Source organism: Rutidosis leptorrhynchoides, chromosome 3 (assembly GCF_046630445.1).
Source record: "Rutidosis leptorrhynchoides isolate AG116_Rl617_1_P2 chromosome 3, CSIRO_AGI_Rlap_v1, whole genome shotgun sequence".
Lineage (NCBI taxonomy): Eukaryota > Viridiplantae > Streptophyta > Magnoliopsida > Asterales > Asteraceae > Rutidosis > Rutidosis leptorrhynchoides.
Genome location: NC_092335.1, coordinates 475,651,891 through 475,670,736, shown reverse-complemented (window position 1 = coordinate 475,670,736; position 18,846 = coordinate 475,651,891).

Genomic DNA, 18,846 nt, shown 5'->3' with positions numbered 1-18,846 from the left:
TAAACACAAGAAGAGGAAACGAAAGAATGAAGTTTCGAAATAGAAATTGGGGTATAGATCACAGCAAATAGGAGAAAGCATTAACTGTGAATGACAATGATTATAGAAGACAGAAGTAGGAACATCTAAATATAAGGGAAGATATAAAACCCAACAACCACCCAGAAACTACAAACCGTGTATATCAATACGTATTGCAACGAAAAGACACGGGAGAATTAGAAACATTATAATTCCAAAGAAAGCATAAAAGTAAATAGATTCTTCTGGCGGCAGATGAAAGAGGAGAATGAAAGATATGAAAGTTAGAAGTATAATAAGAATCAGAATTGGATGGAGCATATTAAGAATGGGTAGAGGAAGAAAAAAAAAAGGGTGTGGAGAATAAGGAAACGAAGGGGGTGGATTAATAGCAATATATTCGACAGAGAAATCAGAACAGATTATTGCATTAAATCAAAGAAGATTCTGATCTCTAAAGAGCCAAATCTTGTTACATAAGATTTTCTTTAAATCTCTTAAATTCTGGAAATCAATCCTAATCACTTCATCGGTTAAAACAATTCCATATTCACTCATTTCATTCTTTTGTGATAGCTTCACTCGCGCGTTTCACATGATTGAATCGTTTTATCCATATCTTCCAATAATGATAAAACTCTATTATTACCTCGTATTCGTCATGAAAACATTCCAATTGTTATTTATGACAACCTCTACCAAATTTCGGGGACAAAATTTCTTTAACGGGTGGGTACTGTAACGACATGGAAATTTCCGACCAAATTTAAACCTTAATCTTTACATGTTTCCGACACGATAAGCAAAATCTGTGATATTGAGTCTCAAAAATTTTGGAACTATGTTAATATATTTAATTAACCTTCAACCATTCTCGACGATTCACGAACCATTTTTTGTAAATAAATGTGTATACATATAAATATAAATATAAATATATGTAATATATAGATATAGAATTCGATACATGTAATTTGTTATATTATTATTGTTATTACTAATATTACCATTATTATTAAAAATTATTATTATTATTATAGTTATTATTATAAATATAATATATTATTATTATCATTAATAATATTATTATTATCATCTTTATAATTATTAACATCATTATCATTAATATTATTATTAATATAATTATTATTATTAGAAGTATTATTATTAGTATATTTATGAATTATTAAATATAAAATATAAAATCAGATGAATACAAAATCCGTTACACTTCATTTTCTACTTTTTAAATTTTCTCTTTTATTTCCCTGTTACCAGATTCCTTGTTGATGAAAAATCTAAAATATCAGGGTGCTGAACTGTAACATACACTGTACATATTTTGTTTCATTCGTTCCTCTATAATATCTAGATGTAAATATATTTATATATGTAGAAGGAATATGGGGGAAGACAATCAACTTCTTTCTTCTTCGAGTGTCCACAACCACCTCTCATGGCGAAACCCATTCGTTGTTTGCTCTAATTAAACCGAAGCTACCACTGCTATTCTTTTTGTACAGCCCGAAACAACCATAATCAATTCAATCTTCTGTTAGTTACCCATGGCAACTCTCATTTGAGAAACTCGTCACCTCATCACCATTCTCACCTTGACCACAGTTTTACACTTTCAAATAATACCATAAACCACCAATACAACACCTTAAGTTTTATTTACTTTTTTTTGCTACTCGACTAAGGCTATCGATGCATCTGTTTCTGTTTACTTCTGTTTTCTATTCGACCGACACCCAAACAACCATCATCGACATACTGTTGTTCCTCGTTACAGTTTCAGCTGCAACAAACAACCTTCTTCGGTTCAACGAGTCACCACTTCCACCACCATATAACAGCCGTCATCTAAATCATCATTTTCTGCTACTGTTAATTCTGTATAAACTAAACCAAACACCACCACCTTTACACCCGTATTCTCTCTTTCTCTCCCTCTTTCATCCCCTCTTCGATGGAATCACCACTCGCTACTTTATTTTTCTGTGAACCAATCGCTGTAATTTTTTTTTTTTGTTTTTCTCTTCCTTCTTCCTGAAACAACGAAGTACACAGAGAGTATAAATGATAAATGGGGGTCGTGCTGTGATATCGCTATTGTGCAGATATATAAAAAAATATATTGGTATAAGAAAACAAAAAGTGTTGAAACCCCACTTAATTCTTGAAGGAAAAAGAAAACCGATTTAGTGAATTGTTTGGGGGCCACGTATTTTATTTGGGTCGAAGATATGGTGATAAGGTTAATAAAGATGAGCTGTAAAGTAACGATTCCTTTTAGTCTCCACTATGAATATGAATATGAATATGAATTATAAAATGGGACGTATTCATCAATTTAATTGAGTGTTTTTCCTTTTTCTTGGACGAAAAAGAAGATGATGATGTTACGGTTATATCGTCATGTTTACTATTAAACTGACCCACTCATACTCGATAACCAAATCCTATTCGTTTTTCTATTCTCCGAAACCCCACTTGTTGAATTGGATTAAAGCTTAAAAAGAAGATGTATAATTGGAACAATTATTCGGCTGCTGCAGTGTGTCGCTTTCTATTTTTTTTTTCTTCAAAACCTAATGGACTTATCTTGAACTGCAGTCTCATCTTATGTGGGCCGTGAATTTATTCATGAGTTGTGGGCCAAGAATCGTGGGAATGTTGGGCCGGATACAAATTGTAATTGTTGTTGGGCCAATAATACGGGTTATATATAATTGGTACCGGATATAAATCGGGAAAAACAGAATCAGTTAGATGGTGAGGAGTGTTTATGTATGAGCGGGAGGTCTTGAGTTCAAGTCTTGTCTGGGGCAATTTTTTTAAGTGAAGATTCTAAATGGGTATACACCTTTAATTTAATTTCTATTATTATTATTATTATTATTATTATTATTATTATTATTATTATTATTATTATTATTATTATTATTATTATTATTATTATTATTATTATTATTATTATTATTATTATTATTATTGTTATTATTATCATATTTATTATTATTATTAAAAGAATCATTTTTTTTTTGTTAAAATTATGTTTTTATTTAAAATTTTCACTAAAATTATAAGTATTGTCAATATTATTTTATAAATATTAGTTACTTAAGAATATATTTAATACACATAACTATCGTAAAATTTTTATTAATTATTCATTTAAAAGTGTATATAAAACAAACATATTTAATTAATTAATAAAACTTATAAATTACTAAATATAACAAGTATATCATTAATAAAAATAGGTAAACTTATTTGATTACAATTCTATGTGTTAATATATATATGAATAATATAGGTTCGTGAATCCAAGGCCAACCTTATAATTGATCAATGGTGTTATATGTATTTTTACTACAAAATACAGTATGGTGAGTATATAGTCCCTTTTAAACTCTAAATATTTTGAGCTGAGAATACATGCACTGTTTTTATAAATGATTTACGTTATGGACACAAGTGATCAAAAATAAATTCTACGTTGAGTTGTACCATGGCATATCTCTTTATACTTGGTAGCTAATATTTACGTGAGGAGCGTAAACGCGAATCCTGTTGATAGATCTATCGGGCCTGACAACCCCAACCGGGCTGGACGACCAGCATTTAACGGTTGCACAGTACTTCGTTTCGTTACTACACTTGGTACGGTGTAGGGTTTATTTAAGAGTATGCTGCTGTGATTTAAATGTTAAGTATGCTTACCAAGTGCTCAACGTCTTTTCTATACACGAGGAGTGTATTATGTATAAACTTAAAATCTTGTGGTCCATGGTTGTTATAACGCTGCTAGCATTAAACCTATATATCTCACCAACTTTATGTTGACGTTTTAAAGCATGTTATTCTCAGGTACGAATTAAGTCTTTCGCTGTGAATTAGCTCATATTAAAGATATTATTTGGAGTCGATCATCGCAATGGGACCAACTGTTGAAGACTTCGTCCGGGAGGATTAGGACCGGTCCTTTCAGGCGTTCCCTCGCAGCGGCGCCAAAAATACTTGATGCGAAGCGAAGGGTGTACGAAATAGATTATATTTTTAATACGAAATACTATTAAATACGATAAAATTTACACAAGTTATTTATTTATTTATAGAATGTGATATACCTAAACCTTGCTACAACACTTATAGGCAGTGTACCTAATCGTATAGTAGTGTTGTTTTTAGTAAGTCCGGTTCGTTCCACAGGGAAAACTTAGCTTACACTATATTTTTAAACAGTTATATATATATATATATATATATATATATATATATATATATATATATATATATATATATATATATATATATATATATATATATATATATATATATATATATATATATATATATATATATATATATATATATATATATATAAGTAGTATTATTATTATTATAAAAGGGGGGTTTTACCGTTTAACGACCGCTTTGTCAATTTTTATATTTTAAGTCACAATTAAAACCTAATGCAAAATATAAATAAATACAAATAAAGTAAAGCGTAAAGTAAATGGCGATATTTAAAGTGCGTAAAATAAATAACAGTATTTAAATGACGATAAATAAAATTACGAGAATTAAAATTGCGATAATTAAAATTTCAATAAATAAAATGATAGTAAATAAAGGCACGATGAAATATGAAATAAAATGATTATGCTTATTTAAACTTCTGTAATCATGATGTTTGACAATTTGATTTTAATTTATTACCCTTGGTTAATTGTCCTTTGTCCTGGATTGTTTGATATGTCTATCTGGTTTTTGTCCATAATAGTCCATCGGTCATAAATATAAAGTGCGAGTGTCCTCGTCAAATTACCCTTATATCCGAAGTCAAATATTCCAACTAATTAGGGATTCAAACTGTGATGCGGTTTTCACTTCTGTCAACAATTACACCAGTTATCACTGTATGTAATCCACCCCTGTTTTAATTAGTTCATGATATATTAATTCATTCACTTGGCCAAAATGAATAATCAATTACCCAACCCAATTGATTAATTAAATGATTGTGAAAGACTCCGTATAAATGTCACTAAATAGGACATTCACAATCATTAATAATTATTAGATTAAATAATTTAAGAATAAGCGTAACATACTCCAATGAGTTATCACTCTATTAGACAATTACCCTAGTCCATTAATAGTCCATAGTCCAATATCCACAAGTGTCGGTCTTTTGTCCAAACCTTAATTATGGTCTAAAGTCCAATAACCCCGTCTTAATATTTAGTCTAACATCATGATTACTTCGGCTCAAATAAGCATAATAATAACTTAGTTACGAGACATTAATTTAAAAAGGTTGAACATAACTTGAAATGAGTATTTATCGCGTAGCATTACACAGACAGAGTTTTGACTTAAAAACAGTAAAATATTCGTTACAATAACCTTATTATTATTAAACTTAAATTAAAATTAATATTATAAATAAATATATATATAAATTGAGAGAGATAGATAGAAAAATGGATGATTTTATTAAGCAGAATTCGTGCGGCTTTTATAGGTATTTTGATTCCTGGATGCTCCGCGATCGCGACAATTTTGTGTGTTAAGGCTCCGCGATAGCGAAGCTTTTGGTTCCAGCTCATTGTTGATTTAAAACGAGGGCTGCTGATTTATTTTATAATATAATATATATATAATTATATAAATATTATATTATATTCTTGTGCATAGTTGACTTATAATTTTAGCTCCGTCGAGTCGTATGTTGATATTCGGTTCATGTCTCGGTTCTAGATTTTAGAACGTCTTTTCGTATGCTTTGAAAACTTGTACTTTGCATTTCGCGGCTTGTACTCTTATCAATATTTAAACGTTATTCATCAATAAATTGAATCACTTGCAGTGTAACTTGTACGTTTGAGCTTTCTGGTCATTTGCGTCTTCAAATCGTCGTTTCAGTCTTATGTCTTCACATTTTATTATTTAAACGATACTTACTTGGAAATAGAACAATTGCAACTAAAAGCTTGTCTTTCTGGAAGGATAATGCTATGAAATATGTGTTCGTTTTTAGCATTATCAGTTAAGTATAAGTATTTTGATATATGTAATTAAGTCTTTCAAAAGTGTATTAATACATCATAATACGATACATATGTATTCATTTTGATTAAGGCATTATTTCGTCGTTAAACCTTATATATATATATATATATATATATATATATATATATATATATATATATATATATATATATATATATATATATATATATATATATATATATATATATATATATATATATATATTGTTTCGAAACCTTTAAGTTAGTAGTCTCATTTTATGTATATAGTTCATTTTTAATATACTTAATGAGATACTTAATTACCATTTTATCAAGTTAGATATATATATATATATATATATATATATATATATATATATATATATATATATATATACCATTATATCGTTTTTACTAGTTATGACGTTCGTGAATCGTCGGACGAACTGGGTGGTCAAACGTTTATGTAAATTCCGTTTCAAACATTCAAGTCTTAATAAGTTTGATTGCTTAACATGTTGGAAACATTTATGTATGTACACATTAATCTCATATATATATATATATATATATATATATATATATATATATATATATATATATATATATATATATATATATATATTTCATGGAAAAATACGGGTCGTTATAGTACCTACCCGTTAAATAAATTTCGTCCCGAAATTTTAAGCAGTTGTCGATGTTGGCGCTTCATCTGGAAATAAATGCGGGTACTTCTGCTTCATCTGATCTTCGTGCTCCCATGTGAACTCGGGTCCTCTACGAGCATTCCATCGTACTTTAACGATTGGTATTTTGCTTTGCTTGAATCCTTTAACCTCACAATCCATTATTTCGACGGGTTCTTCAACGAACTGTAGTTTTTCATCAATCTTAATTTCGTCTAAAGGAATAGTGAGATTTCTTTAGCTAAGTATTTTTTCAAATTCGAGACGTGGAAGTTATTATGTACGCCAGCGAGTTGTTGAGGTAGTTCAAGTCAATAAGTCACCGGCCCAACACGATCAATAATCTTGAATGGTCCAATGTATGTCGGGTTTAGTTTCCCCCATTTGCCAAATTGAATGACACCTTTCCAAGGTGATACCTTAAGCATGACCATGTCACCAACCTCAAATTCTAAAGGTTTTCTTCTAACATCTGCGTAGCTCTTTTGTCGACTTCTGGCTGTTTTCAACCATTGTTGAATCTGGATGATTTTCTCAGTAGTTTCCTGGATGATCTCTGGACTTGTAATTTGTTTATCCCCCACCTCTCTCTAACAAATAGGAGACCTACACTTCCTTCCATAAAGTGCCTTGAACGGTGCCGCATCAATACTCGAGTGGTAGCTATTGTTGTAGGAAAATTCTGCTAATGGTAGATGTCGATCCCAACCGTTTCCAAAATCAATAACACATGCTCGTAGCATGTCTTCAAGTGTCTGAATCGTCCTTTCACTTTGCCCATCTGTTTGTGGATGATAGGAAGTACTTAAGTCTAGACGAGTTCCCAATACTCTATGTAACGACTGCCAAAATCTTGAAATAAACCTGCCATCACGATCATAGATAATAGAGATTGGTATCCCATGTCTGGAGATGACTTATTTCAAATATAGTCATGCCAATCTCTCCATCTTATCATCTTCTTTCATTGGCAGAAAGTGTGCTGATTTGGTAAGACGATCGACTATTACCCAAATCGTACATAACCACTTGCAGTCCTTGGTAATTTAGTAATGAAATCCATGGTAATGTTTTCTCATTTCCATTCTGGGATTTCAGGTTGTTGAAGTAGACCCGATGGTTTTTGATGTTCAACTTTGACTTTAGAACAAGTTAAACATTCCCCTACATATGTAGCAATACCGACTTTCATACCTGGCCTCCAAAAGCGTTTGTTAAGGTCTTGGTACATTTTCCCCGTTCCGGGATGTATTGAGTATCTGGTTTTATGTGCTTCATTAAGTACCACTTTCCTCGAATCCCCGAATCTTGGTACCCAAATTCTTTCATTCAAATCTTCCCCAATATTTAGGTGTTTATCCCATCCTTTGGGTATTTCACTTCCAAAACATCCTTCTTTCAAAACTCCCCGTGTGCCTCTTTTATCCGAGTAGTAAGGTTAGTATGAATAATTATATTCATAGCTTTTACTTGGATAGGTTCCCTTTCCTTTCTACTTAAGGCATCGGCTACAACATTTGCCTTCTCCGGGTGGTAACGAATCTCACAGTCATAATCATTTAGCAGCTCAACCCACCTACGCTGCCTCATGTTTAGTTGCTTTTGATCAAATATATGTTGGAGACTTTTGTGGTCGGTATATATAATACATTTGACCCCATATAAGTAGTGTCTCCACATCTTTAATGCAAAAACAATAGCGCCCAATTCCAAATCGTGAGTCGTGTAATTTTGCTCGTGAATATTCAATTGTCTAGATTCATAAGCAATTACCTTTGTACGTTGCATTAACACACAACCGAGACCTTGCTTTGAAGCGTCATAATAAATCACAAAATCATCATTCCCTTCGGGGAATGACAATATAAGTGCTGTAGTTAACTTTTTCTTCAACAATTGGAACACATTCTCTTGCCCATCCTTCCAGTCAAACTTCTTCCCTTTATGCGTTAATGCAATCAGGGGTTTTGCTACTCTGGAAAAATCTTAGATGAACCTCCTGTAGTAACCAGCCAATCCTAAAAATTGATGTATATGCGTTGGAGTTTTCGGGGTTTCCCAATTTTTAACGGTTTCAATCTTTGCCGGATCAACCTGAATACCTTCTTTGCTCACAATGTGACCGAGGAATTGCACTTCTTCTAACCAAAATGCACACTTAGAAAACTTAGCTTACAGTTCTTACTTCCTCAACAATTCTAGCACCATTCTCAAATGTTCTTCGTGCTCTTGGTCATTCTTAGAGTAAATAAGTATGTCATCGATGAAAACAATGACAAACTTGTCAAGGTATGGTCCACACACTCGGTTCATGAGGTCCATGAACATAGCTGATGCATTAGTCAATCTGATAAGGCTAAAAAGGAACATATATTTCATAGCATTATCCCCCAAGAAAGACAGGATTTTAGTTGTAATTGTTCCATATTCAAGTAATATTCGATTATATTAAATAAGTGCGAAGACAAAAGGCGAAAACGAGATTTGAAGACGGAAAGGTCCAAAATGCTCAAATGTACAAGATACAATTAAAATGGTTCAAATTATTGATGAGGAATGTCTAAAAATAACAAGAGTACAAGTTACGAAACGCAAAGTACACGATATAAAATAGTACGCAAGGACGTCCGAAAATCCGGAACCGGGACCCGAGCCAAGAAGAAACGCCCGACGCAATGGACCAAAAATATCTAGTCTACTATGCACATAAATATAATATAATATATAAATAATTATTAAAATTATTTATATTTTATATATATTTAATAAATATGTCGACGAACAAGAAGACAAAAGATATGTGAGCTGTCCAGCGTGGCCATGCGAGTCGCATGGCAAATAGGCATAAACCCATGCGAGTCGCATGAGGATCAGAATCAGCTCACATTCTATAAATTGCCAGTTTTTCGTTCGTTTTTAACACCACACACACAAATACATAATAATACTCTGTAAGAATAATGTAATAAATAAATATATAATATATATATTTATATAGATTAGATGTATATTAGATTAGATTGGGTAATGTAAAAATCAGTTTTATGGAATTCTAAGTTAAAATTCTGTCCGTGTAACACTCCTTTGATTAATCCCACTGTAAGTTATGTACTTCCTTTTTATTTTAATGTCTTGTAGCTAATTTATTATTATGCTTATTTAATCCGAAGTAATCATGATGTTGGGCTAATTACTAAAATTGGGTAATTGGGCTTTGTACCATAATTGGGGTTTGGACAAAAGAACGACACTTGTGGAAATTAGACTATGGGCTATTAATGGGCTTTATATTTGTTTAACTAAATGATAGTTTGTTAATGTTAATATAAAGATTTACAATTGGGCGTCCCTATAAATTACCATATACACTCGATCGGACACGATGGGCGGGGTATTTATATGTACGAACGATCGTTCATTTAACCAGACACGGGAATGGATTAATAGCCACTAGAATAATTAAAACAGGGGTGAAATTATGTACAAAGGACACTTGGTATAATTGATAACAAAGTATTAAAATCTTGGGTTACACGCAGTCGATATCCTGGTGTAATTATTAAACAAAATATTAAAACCTTGTTAAAGTTTAAGTCCCCAATTAGTTGGAATATTTGACTTCGGGTATAAGAATAAATTGACGAGGACACTCGCACTTTAAATTTATGACCGATGGACTGTTATGGACAAAAACCAGACGGACATATTAAATAATCCAGGACAAAGGACAATTAACCCATGGGCATAAAACTAAAATCAACACGTCAACCATCATGGTTACGGAAGTTTAAATAAGCATAATATTTTTTATTTCATATTTCCTCGTACTTTTATTTATTGTCATTTTAATTATTGTTATTTATTTAAATATCGTCATTTACTATACGCTTCGCTTAAAATATAAAATCGACAAACCGGTCATTAAACGGTAAACTCTCCTTTTATATATTATTATATATAATTATATATATTTTGTACAAATATAATTATATAAAAATAAGTGTTTCATAAGCCCGTCTCCCTGTGGAACGAACCGGACTTACTAAAAACTATACTACTCCGCGACTAGGTACACTGCCTATTGTGTTGTAGCAAGGTTTTGGTATATCCATTTTGTAAATATTTAATTAAAACTTGTTAAATTTTGTAGCATTCCGTATTAAAAATATAGTATATTTCGTAACCCCACGCTACGACATCAAGTTTTTGGCGCCGCTGCCGGGGAGTCGGCGAAATTTTTATATTTTGTTTTTAGAAAAACAATATAAAATCTTTTAAAAAAAAAAAAAAAAAAATTAAAAATTTTTAAAACCGAAAAAAAATTATATATATATATATATAAATCTATTTTTATGTTTTTATTATAAAGTATTTTTATTTTATTTTAGTTTGTAAAATTAAGTTTTTATTTAAATTATATATATATTTTATATTTTATATATTAAAACAGAAAAATTAAAAATTAGAAAAACAGAAAATAAAAATAAATATAAATTAAATACAAATTGAACCTTTGTTTGAACCCCCATTTGAACCGGCTCTGCAGGTCATGCGACTCGCATGACCGTAGCCTGAACCCCATGCGAGTCGCATGATGGGTGCTGACAGGCCAGGTTTTACCCTAGTTGCGCATTAATTACGGTGTAATATTATATTATTATTATTAAAACCCTATTTAGGTTATTTGTTTAATATTATTTAGTTTTATTAATTTATAATATTTACTTATAATTAGTTTATTAAATATATAAAATTAATACTTTTATAATTTAAAATATAAAAATAATATTTTTATAAAAATATATAATTTTATAACTTTTTATTTCTTTTTCTATTTTGTATCTTTTTAATCGTTTAGCGTAATATTTGTATTTTTATCGTTCGTAGTTAGTTTTTAGTCTAGTTTTTTTTGCCATAATTATTTTATATTTCTAGATTCTTAGGCTTTGCCGTAAAATCCCTTAAGTGCTTATTCCTTAGACTAAGATTTAGGTGCTTTAGAATTTTGCGACGCCATTTTTCGCTTTAGTTTTACCTGTAGACCTTTAGGCGCAACTTTTTAGATATAATTTTTAGACTTTTAAGTTCCGACGTTTTTCTTTCTTATTTTTATTTTTCGACACTTTTCGACGCGCAATCTTTTTCTTTCTTATTTCTCGACATTCTAGTTTTTAGGACTTAGAATTTTCTCTACTTCTTATCTAATTCTCCAAACGGAAAGAAAAATTATTTAAGTGGTTAAATTAATGGACGTTGACATTTTTCTGGTTCGTAGTAATAGTTGGATTTGTTAGTGGCTAGTTGTGGGCTTCCGATTTAAAGGGTCCTGGCTACCTGCTGCATCTTTTGGCTATTCGAAACGTGGGCAAAATCAGAAAAGTCTATTAATTGGATAACTTATATAAGTTTTTCTAAATTTTATAACTAATAGGATAATTCGTGATTGTACCACATTGTAGCTAAAATTTGGCCATCGCAATAAAATGGAAAATTTTGAAAGCAAGGCCTTGGAAACTCTTTTTGAACTCCAAAATCAATTAAATCAATACTCTCAACCGAGTGTTGATGACAATTCATTCAGTCAATCTTGGATCGCGAACGATGAAACAATAACTGGTTGTGAAATCTGTGGAGATTATCACTCAACATGGGAATGTTACTATTACGTTCCTATGGAAAATTACGCACCCACAGAACCTGCATGGAACGATTATGAAGAACGCAATTCAAACTGGGATTATTCCCAAGAATATATCCAAACTCAACAACCAGAAGACGAGGAAAAGTACGTGTCCGAAAATTCTTTAGATCATATGAAAATCAAACTCGAAGAACTCGATGCTCAAAATGAACAAATGAGCGAGTTTGTAAACCGGCAAGCTGAAACTCTATCAGACTACACACCTGTTGATCTGAGGAGTATTGTTCAAGAAAATCTCAAATCATCAAATTTTGATGAATTCGAGAGCTCCGAAATCATCAACTATCCCGATGATACTTTTTATTCAGCTTTACCAATTTCACAACATATTGACACATTAGCCTCTACCGACGAAATCATCGATCCATCAATGGATAAAGAAGAAGTAAGGGTGACAAATTGGTACTCTTGGGAATACGATAACGTTGAAAATTTTACCCCCGAGGCCAAACCTAACTTCACCATTCCACAACCTTCCAACCCAATATTCTCAATAGACGAGTCATCTACCAAAGATGAACTACAAGCTGTAATAGATAATGACACCTCGGATTTCACCCAATCGGGTAATAGAGGTGAAAACTTTGATCTCGAGAATAAAAGGAAGGAAATGTTAGGAATTGTCCGCCCTATAATATGTATGTCGATGTATAACGATCCATTTGACCAAGAACCAGAAAAGAGACATATCCATTTACTAAAAGCTACACTTAAAAAAGAATTAAGTAGTGACGATCAACGGGTGAGTCTAAACTTTAAAACCATTGATATATTATACACCACCCGAGATATAAATAACTGGCTCACTATTTTAATTCGAGGAACTTATTCCACCGACTTCACATATCGTCAGCTAAAGTGTAGGGAAGTCTAACCCCACTTAACGTTAAATTAGGGGTTCGGGTTAGTGCATAACTCGTTAACAAAAATGCATGATAAGTTAGGGTAAAAGACGCATTTTCAAAGATTAGCAAACTGTTCAAAAAAGCAACCATTTTTGAAGAAAAACATGTGTGATAAAATAAGAAGGAATGAACGATGAGGCGCGCCATCTATCATTCGACGAGCTTTGTAAGTACAAACTAGGTATTCTTAATCACTTTTCTACACTAATCACCCTCATGAATTTATAATTATAGTCTGATTTCATGCAAATGAGGGCATTGCATGATCTCAAGTGTGGGGAAGGGTTATAAATTCTCTCGGGTTTACACTTAGTTTATTTGCCAAATTTTGTGAAAATTTGAAAAATTTTCAATTAAATGAAGTCAAAATCATGTTTATATATATTTATGAACGATGAAAACTAGGTGTTAATACCGAAATTATCGTTACCTCGAAAAGGACATAAATTGAGAAACAACCCAAAATGCTTGAATTCATTTAAGAATGGAATAAAGGAGAATAAAAAGGCAAAGAAAGAAACTAAGTGTGGGGAGAATATACCAAGTCATTCAATTAAGAACTATCTATCACATGTTTCTGTAAAGTTATTGCAGGTGTTTTGTTTTGGACTAAATTAACTGTTTTACCTTATTTACTGTAATGAGAGATGGATCTACACGATGAATCAATTCCATCATTAAAAGGAAGTAAAGTCTTCCGGAAAAGACACGCGCTTCTTGATTTAGGTCAAGAAGTTGTCATCCAGACCAGCTGTAGGTTGACAAAAAATCTAGAAAAGTCATCACTAAAATCAGCAGGAAATCCACGGACCTCAGCATCAAACAGGGTCGTCATGTGGTCAGATTTATCCTAACCATGAGAAGGATTTATCTCGTACAATGGGGGGGCACCGTGCAAATTAGCTTGATAAGACTAATGAATCAGATCCCCAGAAAGGATAATCTCCTTTAAAGATCAAAAATCAGCTTTTAAGCCTGATATTACTCAATCCTTGAGATTGACCTTAAAGATTGAGAATTCAAACTCATGGAATTCGATGATATCTAAACTCGAGCTTGAACGAGAAAATATTTTGATAAAAATTACAAACCGATTTGTTTTCTGAAAACCCATTTTCAATGCGTTCATTACCATTGAACGTAAAATCCTAGGAATTCACCTGGAATTCATTAGGTCACCTGAACCAAATCGGGTGTCAACCGTAAGAACGGTGGTTGCATAGCATGGTCAGAGACAGGACCTTGTGCCAGACCGAAAAATCATAGGATGATCTTTACTATTGCTCCTACCAAGGATAGTTCTAGCATCCGACACGTTTTTAGACCATGAACAAATGCATGTCATTAGACATTGCCTTAACAGTTTCTTGTTCATCGCTTTCCTTTACAACCGGACGGTAGTTTACCGAAAGGTAATATACGGAACAAGTAAACTGGATGTGTGCTTTCCGATACCAGGATAGCAGTGGATTACACGAACCTAAAAGTTTTAAGCCAAAATATTGATCCACAAATATATTTTGCAACACCAAAGAATGGATTAAATCAGAAAACTTGTCTAGGATAAAATCTAGCTTGAATTTTCAAAAGATCAAATGTTTTCATAAAGATCCAATTTCTTTAAGGATCTACATTTTTATAGTCATGTGGGACTGTAAACCGCCTTTCAAATGTGCACTTTGCTTTGGAAACCGAAAGTAAATCGGCTATTTGATTGTAAGTGTCGTTGACCTAAACCCAAGGCAACTGTGGATGACACACCCACCTTTAACCATGGTTCTATCATTACTATCATTGTTTATACCGCTCTATCAAAATCACTGATGTACAAAGTGTGAAGAATAAAGAAGTGATTCGTGTGATGTATTATATTATTTCAAGACTGTATTGCTTGAGGACAAGCAATGTTCAAGTGTGGGGATATTGATAAGGCTAAAAAGGAACATATATTTCATAGCATTATCCCCCAAGAAAGACAGGATTTTAGTTGTAATTGTTCCATATTCAAGTAATATTCGATTATATTAAATAAGTGCGAAGACAAAAGGCGAAAACGAGATTTGAAGACGGAAAGGTCCAAAATGCTCAAATGTACAAGATACAATTAAAATGGTTCAAATTATTGATGAGGAACGTCTAAAAATAACAAGAGTACAAGTTACGAAACGCAAAGTACACGATATAAAATAGTACGCAAGGACGTCCGAAAATCCGGAACCGGGACCAGAGCCAAGAAGAAACGCCCGACGCAATGGACCAAAAATATCTAGTCTACTATGCACATAAATATAATATAATATATAAATAATTATTAAAATTATTTATATTTTATATATATTTAATAAATATGTCGACGAACAAGAAGACAAAAGATATGTGAGCTGTCCAGCGTGGCCATGCGAGTCGCATGGCAAATAGGCATAAACCCATGCGAGTCGCATGAGGATCAGAATCAGCTCACATTCTATAAATTGCCAGTTTTTCGTTCGTTTTTAACACCACACACACAAATACATAATAATACTCTGTAAGAATAATGTAATAAATAAATATATAATATATATATTTATATAGATTAGATGTATATTAGATTAGATTGGGTAATGTAAAAATCAGTTTTATGGAATTCTAAGTTAAAATTCTGTCCGTGTAACACTCCTTTGATTAATCCCACTGTAAGTTATGTACTTCCTTTTTATTTTAATGTCTCGTAGCTAATTTATTATTATGCTTATTTAATCCGAAGTAATCATGATGTTGGGCTAATTACTAAAATTGAGTAATTGGGCTTTGTACCATAATTGGGGTTTGGACAAAAGAACGACACTTGTGGAAATTAGACTATGGGCTATTAATGGGCTTTATATTTGTTTAACTAAATGATAGTTTGTTAATGTTAATATAAAGATTTACAATTGGGCGTCCCTATAAATTACCATATACACTCGATCGGACACGATGGGCGGGGTATTTATATGTACGAACGATCGTTCATTTAACCTGACACGGGAATGGATTAATAGCCACTAGAATAATTAAAACAGGGGTGAAATTATGTACAAAGGACACTTGGTATAATTGATAACAAAGTATTAAAATCTTGGGTTACACGCAGTCGATATCCTGGTGTAATTATTAAACAAAATATTAAAACCTTGTTACAGTTTAAGTCCCCAATTAGTTGGAATATTTGACTTCGGGTATAAGAATAAATTGACGAGGACACTCGCACTTTAAATTTATGACCGATGGACTGTTATGGACAAAAACCAGACGGACATATTAAATAATCCAGGACAAAGGACAATTAACCCATGGGCATAAAACTAAAATCAACACGTCAACCATCATGGTTACGGAAGTTTAAATAAGCATAATATTTTTTATTTCATATTTCCTCGTACTTTTATTTATTGTCATTTTAATTATTGTTATTTATTTAAATATCGTCATTTACTATACGCTTCGCTTAAAATATAAAATCGACAAACCGGTCATTAAACGGTAAACTCTCCTTTTATATATTATTATATATAATTATATATATTTTGTACAAATATAATTATATAAAAATAAGTGTTTCATAAGCCCGTCTCCCTGTGGAACGAACCGGACTTACTAAAAACTATACTACTTCGCGACTAGGTACACTGCCTATTGTGTTGTAGCAAGGTTTTGGTATATCCATTTTGTAAATATTTAATTAAAACTTGTTAAATTTTGTAGCATTCCGTATTAAAAATATAGTATATTTCGTAACCCCACGCTACGACATCACAATCCAAATGGCATAACCATAAACTCATAATGATCGTAACGCGTTCTAAAAGCAGTCTTACAGATATCATCCTCCTTCACCCGCATTTGATGATAACCGGAACGTAAATCAATCTTCGAATAAACAGACGAACCTTGCAGTTGATCAAATAAATCATCGATTCTTGGTAGTGGATAATGGTTCTTGATGGTAAGCTTGTTCAAATCTCGGTAGTCGATACACAACCTGAACGTACCATCCTTCTTTTTAACGAACAAAACAGGAGCTCCCTACGGTGATGTGCTTGGACGAATGAAACCATGCTCCAATAGTTCTTGTAATTGACTTTGTAATTCCTTCATTTTGCTGGGTGCCAGTCTGTATGGAGCACGAGCTATCGGTGCAGCTCCTGGTACAAGATCTATTTGAAATTCGACGGATCGGTGTGGAGGTAGTTGTAACGACCCGTATTTTTGCATGAATATATATATATATGAGATTAATATTTACATGATTAAATGTTTCCAACATGTTAAGAAATCAAAGTTGTTAATACTTGATTAATTGAAACGGATTTTATGTAAACGTTTGACCACCCAGTTTATTCGACGATTCACGAACGTTAAAACTTGTAAAAACGACATGATATATATATATATATATATATATATATATATATATATATATATATATATATATATATATATATATATAACATGATATAATGATAAGTAAGTATCTTATTAAGTATATTAACAATGGGTTATATACATAAAATGAGACTACTAACTTAAGGGTTTCGAAACGATATATATATTTAACGATTAACAATGAAATAACGAATTAACTAAAATGTATATATATGTAATGTATTAAGATGTATTAATACACTTTTGAAAGACTTAAATACATATATCAAAATACTTATACTTAACAAAGATAGCTATTCCGTTACTATCGTTACTTGTCCGTTAAATACTTAATGGTGTTTACTTAGAACTTTGTGTGTTTAATAGATTTAAATGCATACTTGATCCTATTGGATTACTTGAATTAATATGTTATATTAATTTATGAACTTGTTTCGGATAACGAAATAACTAGAAAACGTCACGATTAAGTTAATCGCATAAAAAGATTTTCAGTTTACAGAACATAGAAAATCGATAAAATAATTATTTTTAATAATTATTGACTTTACGAAGAACTTATTTAATTTATTATTTATTTAATAAATTAAACCCGGTGATTGCGTTTCAACGACTAGTTAACGTTCCGGAGACCCAGTACGGTTAACGACACTCGAAACGGACCACGCGCGTACCAAGAATTAACGAAATCCGAGCCCAGAAACCCCTTAATGGACTCTAGTTTGGCTTATTGGATCACTAGTAACTTGATTAGGCCCTAACCTTGGAGTATATATAGAAGCTTAACACTACTAATTATTCCTAAACCCTATTATTTTTGGCCGATTGCTTCTCCCCCTCCTCTCCTTGCTCGTTGACTGCAGCCCACACACACACACACACACACCAAAACTCAAAATTAGAAGAAAGCTTAAGCATTAACTTTGTTCCTATCGTCGTTCTCTACGCATACGTACTTGCAATTTGTGATTCTACGGTATATTTGATAACCCTAACTTTTCTAAATCAGTTTTTTTTTGTCAATTACATAGTGTAATCAAGTCTAGTGCTTAATTGATGATGTATAGAGTTGTCGTTTA